The sequence below is a fragment of the Martes martes genome, assembly GCF_963455335.1.
Source record: "Martes martes genome assembly, chromosome: 6".
NCBI lineage: Eukaryota > Metazoa > Chordata > Mammalia > Carnivora > Mustelidae > Martes > Martes martes.
Window position 1 is genome coordinate 20,182,431 of NC_137893.1, and position 13,629 is coordinate 20,196,059.

At 35.3% G+C, this 13,629-nt stretch overlaps 1 pseudogene across 1 annotated transcript; it reads left to right on the forward strand.

The window, feature by feature from the left end:
* The first annotated feature begins 10,481 nt into the window (after nucleotides 1–10,481).
* On the forward strand, nucleotides 10,482–11,175 carry LOC308344285 (glutaredoxin-3-like; annotated as a pseudogene). The gene has a single exon. The product of its transcript is annotated as a glutaredoxin-3-like (transcript).
* The last annotated feature ends 2,454 nt before the right edge of the window (nucleotides 11,176–13,629 follow it).

Below are 13,629 nucleotides of genomic sequence, written 5' to 3' on the forward strand. Positions count from 1 at the left end.
AATAGAAACAGTTACATTAAGTAAATGGCAAAGAATGTTTAAAGTCTATTAGGTATTCCTATACTAAAAGTTTACTAGAATGCATATAAAAAGGCCTTTATGCAAATTTTCTATTTTTCATTGTGCAATGCTGAGTAAATATTGTTGCTTGCTGCTGTGTCGTTTTACACTTGAAGTGTTTATATTTTCTTAATAAAAGAATGCTTAAGTATATAGCATAATATTTACATATTAAAATATCAAAGAAGGACATATTCAGTTCTATGAATATTATTAGTGGACTACTATTATATGTTTTCATATTTTATACTCCAACTGAAGTCAATGGATATAGATCATTTGCTACCTGACATCATGAAGATATTTTTCTGTGTTGATAATTTTGTCTTTCGCATTTAGGTCTTTAATCAACCCAGACTTGATTTTATGTGTGCATAAAGTAGCATTTTGATTTGTTGTTCATATGGATACATTTGATCTGAACAGTATTTATGGAAGAGATTGTTCATCCTCCACTAATCTTCCATGCCATCTCGGTCACATATATGTCTGTATACCTATACATCTGCTTTTAGGCTGTCCATTTTATTTCATTAGTCTATCTCTGCAACCATACCACATTACCTTAATTATTATAGATCCATAATAAATCTTAATATCTAATAAAGCAAGCCTTAGCTCTGATTCTTCTATTTCAAGACTGTCTTGATTTATGTACCCTCTTGAATTTACATATAAATTTTAGAATCAGCTTATTAATTTCTACAGAAAGAAAATGCTGTGATTTTGACTAGAGTCATTTAGAGGTAAAATCAATTAATATAATTTATTTTTAATTCATTTAGATATTGTTTAATATCTTTCAATAAATTTTAAAATATCTCTCAGAGTTCTTGAACATATTCTGTCAGATATGTTTTTATGTAACTTGTATGTTTGGTGTTATAAATGTAATCTCCAAACCTTTTTGTTTGTATTCTTATTTATTATTGTTATTTGAGAACACTATTTTACTATACAGATTTTTATTTAGCAACTTTTTCTTACTCTTCTACTAATTTGAATGATTATTTGCAAGTGTTTTCGTTATTCCTTATACACAGTTACATGATTTGAAAATTAGTTTTTAGGGGTGCCTGGGTGGCTCAGTGGGTTAAAGCCTCTACCTTGGGCTCAGGTCATGATCCCAGGGTCCTGGAATCGAGCCCCGCATCGGGATCTCTGCTCGGCGGGGATCCTGCTTCCTCCCCTCTCCCTCTGCCTGCTTCTCTGCCTACTTGTAATCTCTGTCTGTCAAATAAATAAATAAAATCTTTAAAAAAAAAAAAAAGAAAGAAAAATAGTTTTTAGTTTTTATTTCTTTATTCTTTCCAATCTTTACACACTTACTTCTTTTTCTTGTCATACTGCATTAGTTAGAAAAAGTGGTAAAAAATTAAATAATAGAGGTATTGCTTGGAATCTAGGTCTTCTTCCTGAATTCAGAAGCAGAGCTTCTTGATGTGTTGTTCTCACTGTGTATAAAGTTCACTGTTGATTTTCAGTCACATTAAGGAAGTTCCCTTCTGTTTCTAATTTGTCAAGAACATCAACATCAATGTACATTGTATTTTAATAAGTGTTGTTTGGGCAATTATTGAGGTATTTTATGATCTTTAATTTTATAGTATGACAAATTATATTAACGTTTCCATATTAATACTTTATCTTCCTGAAGTAAAAGCAACTTTGTCACATGGATTATACCATTTATACTTCTGGTATGTTCTAAATTCTTTTTCCTAGCATATTACTTATGACTTTTGCATCATGTTTCTTAAATAAATTTTGCTCATGTTTTTCTTTCTTTACTACCTTTGTTGCATTTTGGCATTAAAATTACATAAATAGGCTTTTAGTGCCCTGAAAAAGTATGATGACATTTGCAAAAATTTACTGGTTTGAACTTGTTGACAGAGACTCTGTGCTTGGAATTTTCTTAGTGGAAATATTTTCGACTACTGATTCACTCTTCTAGTAATTATAAGACCACTCAGACCTTCCAGTTCTTCTTTGGGTAAATTTGTATATATATATTTTTTTTTCTTGAAATTTGTCAATGTAGTTGAAACATTTTAATTTACAACATGAGGTTTTCATAAAACTTTCATAAATATTAAAAATCCCAGAAATACCCAAATGAATTATAACTTATGCACTCAAAAATCTGCACCTGACTGTTTATAACAGTTTTATTCCTAATTGCTAAAACCTGGAAGCAAGTAAGATGTCCTTCGATAGGGGAATGGATAAGGAAACTGTGGTTATCCATACAATGGAATATTTCTCAGCAATAAAAATAAAGGAGCGATCAAGCCATGAGAAGACCTGGAGAAAACTTAAGAGCATATTGGTAAGTGAAAGAGTTCAATCTGAGAAGTCTACGTACCATATAGTTCCCACTCTAGGACATTCTGGAACAGATGAAACTATGAAGGTGATAAAAAAATCAGTGGTTGCCAGAAGTTGGGAGAGGCAGAGTGAGGGATGAAAAGACAGAGCACAGGGAATTTTTAGAGCAGTGAAATTATTCTGTATGATACTGTAATGTGTACGTATAATACATTTATTCATTTGCCAAAACCCATAGAATACACAGCACAGAGTGAACTCTAATATAAATTATGAACTTCAGTTAATAATAATGTATCAATACGGGCTCATCAATTGTAACAAATGTTCACACTAATGTAAGATTTAATAGTAAGGAAAACGACACTCAGGCGAGAGAATGAGTATATGGGAATTCTCCATATTTTCTGTAAACTAAAACTGCTAAAAAATAGTCTATTAAATTAAAAAATAAATAAAAGTGTTGTATTAACTTACTTGTCATATGATGTTTCCTAGTTTCTTTTATAATTGCATCAACCTTTAACCGTATTTTTCCATTACTATATTACATTTTTATAATGATGGAATCCACAGCTGTCTAAATCCTGGACCTAGTTTCTTCTTTTACAAACTCTTTATGTACCATTAAAACACTACATTTTTCCTAATTGACTTATTTTACAGGTTATTACTTTGAGAAACAGTTTTAAGGAATGCTCTCATTAATGTTGGTTTCCTTTCTGAATAGTCATTTTTTTAAAATTAGAGCTTTATTATTGTTGGCAAATTGTGATTTTTTTCAAGATCAATAACATTTGCTCAACACCAGCTGCATCAACTCGGGTAATTCTTACCTTACCTCAGTGTACACTTGCGTAAAATGGTCAATTTAATAAATTTATTTATTTATATTAACACTGTGGTCACATAAATCCAACAGAATAGGTATTCCACAACTTTAGACAAGTTCCATAACCCTGACTTATTGGTATTTTCCCCATGAGCATGGAAAACAGAAAAGAACCAACTTAGACAATTTTAAAAAGGTGTATGTCTCAGGATGCACTGACTGTCCTATGTTCTCTTTCCTTTTGAATTCAACTCACCTGCCCAAAGAGAAAGGCTTATTTATATAGCCCTGTGGTTGCCCAAGAGAGTCTGGTTGTGTTTTACTTGAGATGTTAGGTTAATATGATTTTCTTAAACTTCATAACTCAATCCACTTTCTTTATTTGGAGCAGAAATTTTTCCCTTGAATTACAAATGATCTAGGTCAATTCTTTTGCATTGACTTAAGCAAAAAGTTGGAAATATCAGGCTGACTTTATGATATTCTCTGTAATTAAGCAGAGAATTTGTTTTCTGATATTAGTTATTTTTTCCCTAGTATTTGATTAGTATTTTTTCTTTTGCTTATTCAATTTGTGGGAACTATAGGCATGAAAAGCATAGGGAAAAAAACTCTTACTGCATAAATTTTGAGGTTTAGAATAGAATTGCACACTCTTTTATTTAGGATAAACTTGAAACTAATTAAATTATTTCTACTTCAAATTCCAAAATATAAAGAGCAATAATACTAATGGGAAGAAATGATGAAAATAGTCTTTTCTTCTTTTTCTGGGAATGTGCCCATGTTTTAGAATTCATTGCATTTTTTTCACTTATAGGTCTTGGGCACAAAATTTCTACTATTTAGATATTTGCTAATAAAATTCATTGTCAAAGTCTGGAGCAGACATTTTTTTAACTTTCTTAAAAAAAACTTATAATTCTATATTTACTTTTTAAAAATGTCCTCTGGAATTCAAGCAAATTCTATAAACAGAAAAAATCTAAAAATCAGATGTCTACACTAGGTCAGTTGCTTAGAAAACAGTTGTAGTATTACCATGATTGAACCTATCCCATCTGAAAGGAGAACCCAGACCAAGTAGTTTAATAGTACTGATCACTAGTTACAATGGAAGAGGAAGACCTACAAGACAATCAGAGAATGGTGAGGACACCCAGGGTTTCACATCAATACCCAGAAATTAGTGTCAGTCAAAAGTTATCCTAGAGTTGGGGAGACAAAGGAGACAATGATGCTGCAAAAGCTTGAGCATCCAGAACGTGCAGACAGAAGCTGGAATCGTAGAGGAACAGCCACTTGTGGAAGCAAGGCCCAGTTGGGAACTGGGATCACGGCAAGGTTTGGCTCAATAAAAATTGTGGCCACAGAGAGAAGGTCTGCTAGAAAGAGAAGGAATTATGGGGACTTGGTCTATACTAAAAATGTAACCCAAAGCCAAGAAAGAAGGCAACAAAGGAACGTGGTTTCTCTCCCACTGTCCTCCTTTTTTTTTTTTTTTTAAATCTCCCATTAGCTGTATCTATCCAGAAAACAATTGGCAAAGGGGGGTGTGGAAAATCAAGTTTGTGAGAATCAGGACCCTGAGACTCTGAACTGAAGAGTAAAAAAATTAATCTTTTCTCGGAGTGAAGTAGTCATGATTTGGGGAAATTTGGCAGAAAATCTATAAATAAGGATTAGGAAAAAAGTAAGAAATGTAGGGTTGGAAAATTCTATAATGACTATCAGTAACATTATAACAGATGGAAATATTTTCATGATTAGTGTTTATATTAAGTTTTATGGCAAAGAACAAAAGTCTCAGATATGTTTTTAAAAATATCCATGAGTGCTTGAATCAGTAGGAAATCTTACTTCATAAAGTTCTTGACAAATATCTTCTAACACTTATTGAACGTGGATGATGGGCCATTCACAGGGCTATCCATGCTCTTTCTTATTTAATCCTCACAAAAACTCTAAAAAGTAGATACAATTGTTGTCATTTTGCAGACGAAGGGAGGACTAATTCTGTGAAGTTACAGTGGTAGTAAGTGGGAGAATACCTATTCAAAGCCTTGTTTCCTGATCTCTAAGCTCTGTCCAGATCACCATGTAATTCTGTCCCAGTCAGTGCTGGTCTGATGAGGCTTCATTATGTGTTATTCATAATTACCTTTCTGAGCAGATGGCTCTCTCCCACTTCCACAAATCTGGCTCACAATAAGGATGGTTAAAATTAAATAGATGCTTTATAACCAACCCACACACAAAAGATGAAATCATTCCTGCTTACGTGACCAATGATCTTCTAAAGGCTATATGTACATTTTTATCTCCTTAATCATCTGTAAATACTCTGTTATTCTAGAAGATGGCTAAGGGGGTAGGTAGATTGAAACAGAAAAGGAAAGCATTCATCTATAGGCGGAGTCATCTCTTCCCCCAAAGCAGCCTCCCAACTTCCTCAGCCTCCAGAACCCTGCTGGGTTTGCTTTGCCAGTCCAGAAATGGAAAAGCATTTGGTGGTCAGCATTTACACACATTGCTACCTTTCCCTGGTCAAAGGAGGCTCATCTGATGACCATGGCCCCATCCTGCACATTGGACACTACCAGTCAACGATGGAAATTTCAGCAAGATGTAGAAGAGATGAAGAAGTCTAAGACTCCACTGAGACAGTTTTGCAAGAGTCGAGGGAAATGGAATGTTCTATTTTAGAGATATTATAAGGTCCATCACCTCCATCTACAGGTCATTTTTGTGCCACTCAGCCACTGCTCTGTTGATGACATTAAAGATGTCTTCGTTACCCAGGCGCAGGAACAACAGATAGAGCCAGCTGTTGGAAATCCAAAGCGCTCTGACATCAAGCCCATTGCACAGCCCAGAGCAATGTATTTTTATGTTGAAATTGACAGTGAAAAGAAACTTTCCCACAAAATTTAAAAAAAAAAGAAAAATTCCCTTGCAGTTCAAAAAGGGAGTCCTGGCCAGTGAAGCCATTCTTAATACTCCCAACCGTCTGGCTGGAGGCAGTGCCACATAAGCAAGGAAGAGGCAACCCTGGCCCACAACTTCTGGAGAAACTTTGAGCTCTTGGACTTCATTCTTGATGACTGAGCAAAGAAAAAGGTGCTTTGTGAACTTCACAGGAAGTAGGAGCAACCTATTCATAAAGAAATTAGTCTCTCAAGGACTCCTGTGGAAACCATCTGCAGCAAAGAGGCCCAATATTGAAATGTTTTCTGGAAAAAATCACATTCTAGGATGAACATCTTATGTTAAAAGCATGTCTGTCATCCAGCTCCAAATACAGATTGTGTTTACCTACATTTTCAAAAAAGCATTTAAATTATCCAATAAAATCCAAGTGTTTTCCCGTGAAAAACAAATTGAATTATGGGTAGGGTCAACAGAAATTCTGCTTTTTTGCTTTAACCCAAATTAGATAAGTACTTGGTTCATTGATTATTTATTTATTATTTATTATTAATTACTAATGCACTATTTAGTGTGTGTGTATGTGTGTGTGTGTGTGTATGTGTTGTAGGGAAAGGTACAACACGCTATTACAAAACTCTTTCTCAAAACAGCGTAAGCCAATGTGATTCTAGAACCTTATTTTTAACAGGTATCAGTACTCAAAATAATAATATATATCAGTATATATGCTATATATTAATCAAATTTAATCTTTATATATTCCTTTATAATGCTAGCCATTTCTTAGAGAAATACACCTCAAAAAAAAAAAAAAAAGAAGAAGAAAAAAGTAAAGAGAGGAGCATCCATTCGGCATCAAGAAAATACATTAGGGCCAGCATGATATTAGGTAAAGGGCAATTGTCAAGGATTCAGGTGTCCCAACTATGCTTCTCCTTTACTCTGTAACCTTGGACATGTTACTTAGCCTCCTTTGTTTGCAGTCATTTCTCCATAGAAGGAGGCAACTACTTCCTGCTTTTCTACCTCAAACACATGTGAGGTAGGAAAATGTAAAATGAGATGACTGATGTAAATATACTTTGCAAGCTAAAATGATATACAAATTCAAGTTGTAAAAATTCTCCTGAGTTTTTCTATGCTGGTCTAGATACACACTCATGTACTAAAAATATTTCATACACAGACAGAAACACACACACACAACAGGCCTGAGAAACAAGTGCCATGCCATGTATATGATGCACACTTATATGTTGCAATGTATGAATCGTGAGCGGTGTTGGAGGGGAGGGAAACAAGACCCGTGAGTTGGATAGACTGCAGCAATTCCCTTGGCTCCTATCTTACTGGTCATGTCTCTTCCTGTGCTATCAAACAAGTAGCAGAGGAAGGAGAATAGCATGCCATTCATTCACTGCTAGGAAAGGCATATATGGTAGAAAATCAAATTAAGTTATCAAACTATATGGTGGTTCCCTAAAGATTTTTCTTACTGAGATGGAGGGCAAAACCTCACCATTACATTTCAAGTTAGAAGAATCTGGGATAGTACTTCCTCACATAAATCACAAAAAGAACTTTATCACGATTGATTTCTGGAAAAATAATAAGAAATGTGAAAATTATCATAAAGAACAGAACTGAGCTCACTATTATTTTAAATAACAGTTCTCTGTGCAAGATAACTGTACTACTGAAAATTAGAGAAATATGAAATATGAAATTTTTTACTTGGAGGATTTAATTCCAGCTAATTTATTTTCCTTTTTATCAGAAAAAAAGACCAGAAAAAAAAAATGCCATGCCCTGTGGTTGAATTATTGGATTATCCTTGCTGCAGCTATTGACAAACAACTTCATCACTACTAATTTTCCTTGGTTTTTTTTCCACTGTAATTAAACTTATTTTTAAATTTTATTTCCAGTATATTAACATATAGTATTATATTAGTTTCAGGTGTACCAATAGTGATTCAACAGTTCTATGTACATTACTCAGTGCTCATCATGATAAATGTGCTCTTAATCTCTATCACCTACTTCCCCTGTCCCCCAGCCACCTCCTCTGGTAAGCACTAGTCTGTTCTCTATAGTGAAGAGTTTGGTTTTTTTGTCCCTTTTTTCCTTTGTTTGCTTCTTTTGTTTCTTAAATTCCACGTATGAATGAAATCATAAGATCTTTGTCTTTCTCTGACCGACATTTCACTTGGCACGATGCTCTCTAGCTCCATCCATGTCATTGCAAGTGACAAGATTTCATTCTATTTTATGCCTGGATAATATTCCATTGTATATACAAACCACCTCTTCATTATCCACTCATCTATTTATGGACACTTGGATAGCTTCCACAATTTGGCTGTCATAGATAATGCTGCAATAAACATAGAACTGCATATCTTTTTGAATTAATGCTTCATATTCTTTGGGTAAATACCCAGCAGTAGAATTATTGGATCATATGGGAATTCTTTTTTAACTTTTGAGGAACCTCCATACTGTCTTTCACAGTGGCCACACTAGTTTGCTTTCGACAGTGCTCGAGAGTTTATTTTTCTCCACATCCTCACCAACACTTGTTGTTTCTTGTGTCTTTGATTTTAGCCATTCTGACAGGTTTGAGGTAATATCTCACTGTAGTTTTGATTTGCATTTCCCTGATGATTAGTGATTTTGAGGATCTTTACATGTATTGGTTGGCCATCTGGATGCCTTTATTGGATAATTTTGCTTTTTTATAGTTTTCTTTTTAGACATGTCAGAGATCAGCCTTTCTGATTGTCTTTTTTTTGGAGCTACTTTAAGGAAAATTTCAATCTACTCGTTTCTGTGTTGGTCTTCATCTTCTTCTTGATTTCCTAAAGGTTGTTAGTTATTCTTTTTTCCTAAATTTTGAAATAAAATATGTCACACACTAAGTAAAGGACATAGTATCAGAAAAAAACTGTATGTGAATAGATTTAACACCTTGGACTTCAGAACATTTTTGGTACATAATAGAGAAACGTAGTTAAATAGATTTGTCTACATGAAATGATAGCTACTTATTGGGAAATGCTGATTATCATATTTTATTCTGGTATATATCCTAAAGTGGCAGAGGCTTGCATTTGTCTTGTGTAATCAACCTGAATTTATATGATGAATAAAAACTGACAAACTTTGGTGCAGAATAACATGATTTATTTAGTACTGATACCAGGTCTCTAGATGGTGGAGCCAAATGGGTCTAAGGGCTGGCAGTAGGCCTTGAAGAAAGATAAGACCATCTTTTAGTTTCAGAGGACCAGAATGTCTGGGATGAAGCACAAGTGAACCATTGTTCTTCTAAACACAGCACTGTCCTCTATCTAATTCATAGGGAAAGAAATCCTCACTGATAATCTAATAATTTGTCCATTTTTATTGTAGGTATTATTGTGGGTTTTCATCTTTTTCTATATTTTCATAGACATATGTGTTGCCAGAATATGATTAAAATAGACACTCAAACTCAAATGGAGACTAGAGAGTAGAATATTCTTAAAGAATGCAAAATTCTAGTTATTGAGATATGGAAGGAATCATTTAACTTTAGACTTGAGTGCTCTCATCTGGCGCCAGCAGGGCCATTGCTGTGGCAGAGGCCAGAAAGGCCCAGGGGGAGGTTGGTGGAGTCCTGCTGTTGGGAAGAACAGCTGCTCCTCAGACACAAGTCCCTCCTTGAGGTCCATGTTTGGGCATCCGCCGAAACGGACTCTGCCGTGCGCTCAGATGAATGACATGATAACAGAGTTAGCTGAAGAACACCCTCAAGTTTTGATTGTGGAGTTAGAAGTTGAAGCTCTTCCTTAATGTAGAGGCTGCTTTCAGGCAATGGGTTTGAGCGATGGAAGACAGAAAGGACCCACAGCAACACCCTGGCTGACAACAAGTCCATCAGGGGACCCACCTCAAGATATCCATAGGCTCTAACAGACCACTGGGCTACTTCCAACCAGGCACAGTCACCAAAAAACGGATAATTCCATATGTCCCATACCTCCTCACCTTCCTCCTTTAACTATACCCCCTGACCCGTGACCTCATGGCACACAGTCTTTCCTCTGCTGTCCTGCCCATGGCTCCCTTGTGGTGTATTCAATAAACATCTATCTCCTTTTTTTCTGCCTCAGGTGAATCCTTTCACACCCAGGCCACCAACCCCCACTCTATCATCATCCCACATTTGGGGTCCCTATCCTATCAAGACAGATACCACATTTAGACACCAGACTTAAGTATCTGAAAAATATGAAATTAGGTTTCCAAGATTTCTCAGAAAAATGACCTAATCAATGGCGCACATGCCTAAGTTGACCAAAAAAGTTCAGTGACATGAATCTAGAGGCTCCTTCCCACCCAGAGGTAACAAGCATCCTAAAGAAGATCTCAAGCTTGGCCTGAAGAGATGAACTCCTGCCGCCCCTTGCATGTTTTTCATGAACAGAACTCCTCAAGAGCCCCACTGCAGTTTCAGCAAGCAGGTGGTGGAAATTCTTAACAAACATACTATTTAGTTTAGCAGTTTTGGTATCTTCTCACATGACAAAGTTTCAGAGACTCAAAACCTATTCCAATTGGCCCACCTTGCCCCAGCTCTATGTTTCTGGAGAGCTCATAGGAGGACTAAATATAATTAAGGAGATGGAAATATCTGACAAACTACAGACAATTTTCCCCAAAGCTCCCAAATTAGAGGGAAGGCTCAAAGTACTGACAAATAAAGCTTCTGCTGTTCTCCTTATGGAAGGAAACAAACAGGAAGCAAAATGTGGATTCAGCAAATTCTGGAAATAAGAAATAGTGCTGGTGTCGAATATGAGACATTTGCTGTATCAGAAGCTGAAGAAGTTCTGCAGGGGTGAAAAGCTTACTCAAATCGGTCCACGTACCCTCAGCTGTCTATAAAAGGGGAGCTTATTGGAGATACGGATATTGCTAAGGAACTAAAAGACAATGGCAAGTTGCCGCCAATACTGAAAGGGGAGAATTTGTGAATGTTCAACTTGGTACCCCACCATTGCAGGAAATACTTCATCCCAGTGGGGCCTCCTGACTCAGGTCTCAGAAGAAGTGAAGGGCAGGGACTGCTTCCTACCCAGTTAGGCTTGGTGTATTTCACAAGTTTGTGCTAAATATATGTATGTTTCATTTTTTTTTCACCACACACAGAATACAATAAACATCTTCAAATCCAATTAAAAATAGTTTGTGTAAAAAAATAATTTAAAATATTTAATAATTTAATAAAATAAAAATAATTTAATAAAAAATAAAATCAAAAACAATTTAAAATAAAAGGGGAAGTTAAAGTCTGTGTTATCAGTTATCTACTGTGGCATTCCAAAGGAATTAAAACTGAGGCTTAAGACATTTACTTGTTCATAATTCGGCAATTTGGGCTGCCCTCCATTGGATTGTTTTTCTGCACATCGCTCCTAGAGTCACTCATGCAGCTGCTGAAACTGAGATCTCTTCTGGGAATGGATGGTCCAAAATGTTAGTGGTTACCCAGGACAGCACCCCAATTACCTCAATATTGCTACTCAGAAAGTTATCCAAAAATTCCTATTTGGTAAAAGCAGGTACCTTAAAGCCTCTTTGGCCCAGGCATACAAATCACACAAAGTCACTTCTACCATTCTGCTCAAATCAAGACACAGGCCCACCCAGATTCAAGAGGTGGGGAGATAGATTCTACCTCTTGAGGAGAGCTGAGAAATTCACATTGCAAAGGGACATGAATACTAGGAGGTATGACTCACTGGATGGTCTTATTGTAATAACCCATCAGTCTAGATATAAAACCATTCTTCCAGAATAATGATTATAACAACTGTTAATATGTACTAAAAAATTTACAAGTATCTAATAACTATTCTACATAACATATAATTTTCAAACAACTCTCTGAGATAAACACAATTATTTTCACAATTTTACAAATGAGAAAACAAGATCATATGATGTAAATGTATTAAAATTGTTTCAGTAATTAAATATTAGGAATATGATCTCAATTAAGAAGTAGGCAGATATAATAAGAACAAAAGAGAGAGTCCAGAGTTAGGCTCAAATATATGTGGGAATTCAATCTAGTATAAAACAGTCATTTCAAATTATTAAGATAAAGTATACTGTGCAACAAATTATTAAGTTATCTGGTAATTGTTTAATTACATGGATCACACACAAAATGAGCCATTTGAAAAAAAGTTAACATTTGATATACAACTTATTCATGAAAATGAATGCAAATAGGTTGAATGTATAATTAAATAAATGTTAATCCTGCAGAAGTACTGATATATGGTGTAAGTAAATATATTAGAGTGACCAAGCACATTTAGACCACAAAATCTTAGGGTAAGCCTGGCTGTGAAAACCAGAAAGTCAAAAAATATTATAGGTTTTTATTACATAACAATAAGCTAAGACTCCTTTAAGACTTATAAGTACTATTCTAAACGTTTTACAATTATTGTAGCATTTGATATTCACACAATTTCTATGAGGTAGTCGCTAGCATTACTCACATGTTATATCTGAAGAAACTGACACATAGAGTTGTTCATTATCTATAGTCGTATAGCTTCTAAGAAGACGAGCTAGAATAGGAACATTAACATTCTGACTCCATAACTTGTGCTCCGTCATAAAAATAACTTTTTTTTTAATTTTTTTTCATTAACATACAAGGTATTATTAGCCCCAGGGGTAAAGTTCTGTGAATCTCCAGGTTTACACTTCACAGCACCCACCATAGCACATACCTTCCCCAATGTACATAACCCAACCACCTTCTCCCTAAAAATAACTTTTCTTTTAAGATTTTATTTATTTATTTGACAGACAGAGATCACAAGTAGGCAGAGAGGCAGGCAGAGAGAAAGAGGAGGAAGCAGGCTCCCTGCTGAGCAGAGAACCCGATGTGGGGCTTGATCCCAGGACCCTGGGATCATGACCATGACCCACTGAGCCAAGCAGACGCCCCCCTAAAAATAACTTTTTAAAGATTTATTTATTTATTTAAGAAAGAGAGAGAGAGAGAGAGAGCGGGAGGGAGAGGCAGATGGAGAGGGAGAGAGAATGTCCAGAGAACTCCCCAGTAAGCATGGAGCCTAACACAGGGTTGGATCTCACCATCCATGAGATCACAACCTGAGCCCAAACCAAGAGCCGGATGCTCAACCAACTGAGTCATCCAGGCGCCCCCCAGAAATAAAATGCTCTTAATTAAAAGGCCAAAAAAAGGAAATATATGTTATAAAATAGAAGACATGAAATAGGAAATGGGTTTATAATGGGGATAGCATAAAAGATAATACAGCCAATGGCAAAGAACCTAACAAACAAACAAACAAAAAACAATAGGAAAAAATGGACTAAGAATAGAAATGGGAAATTCACACAGAAAAAGAGACACAAATATTCAATAGAAACAAGAAAAC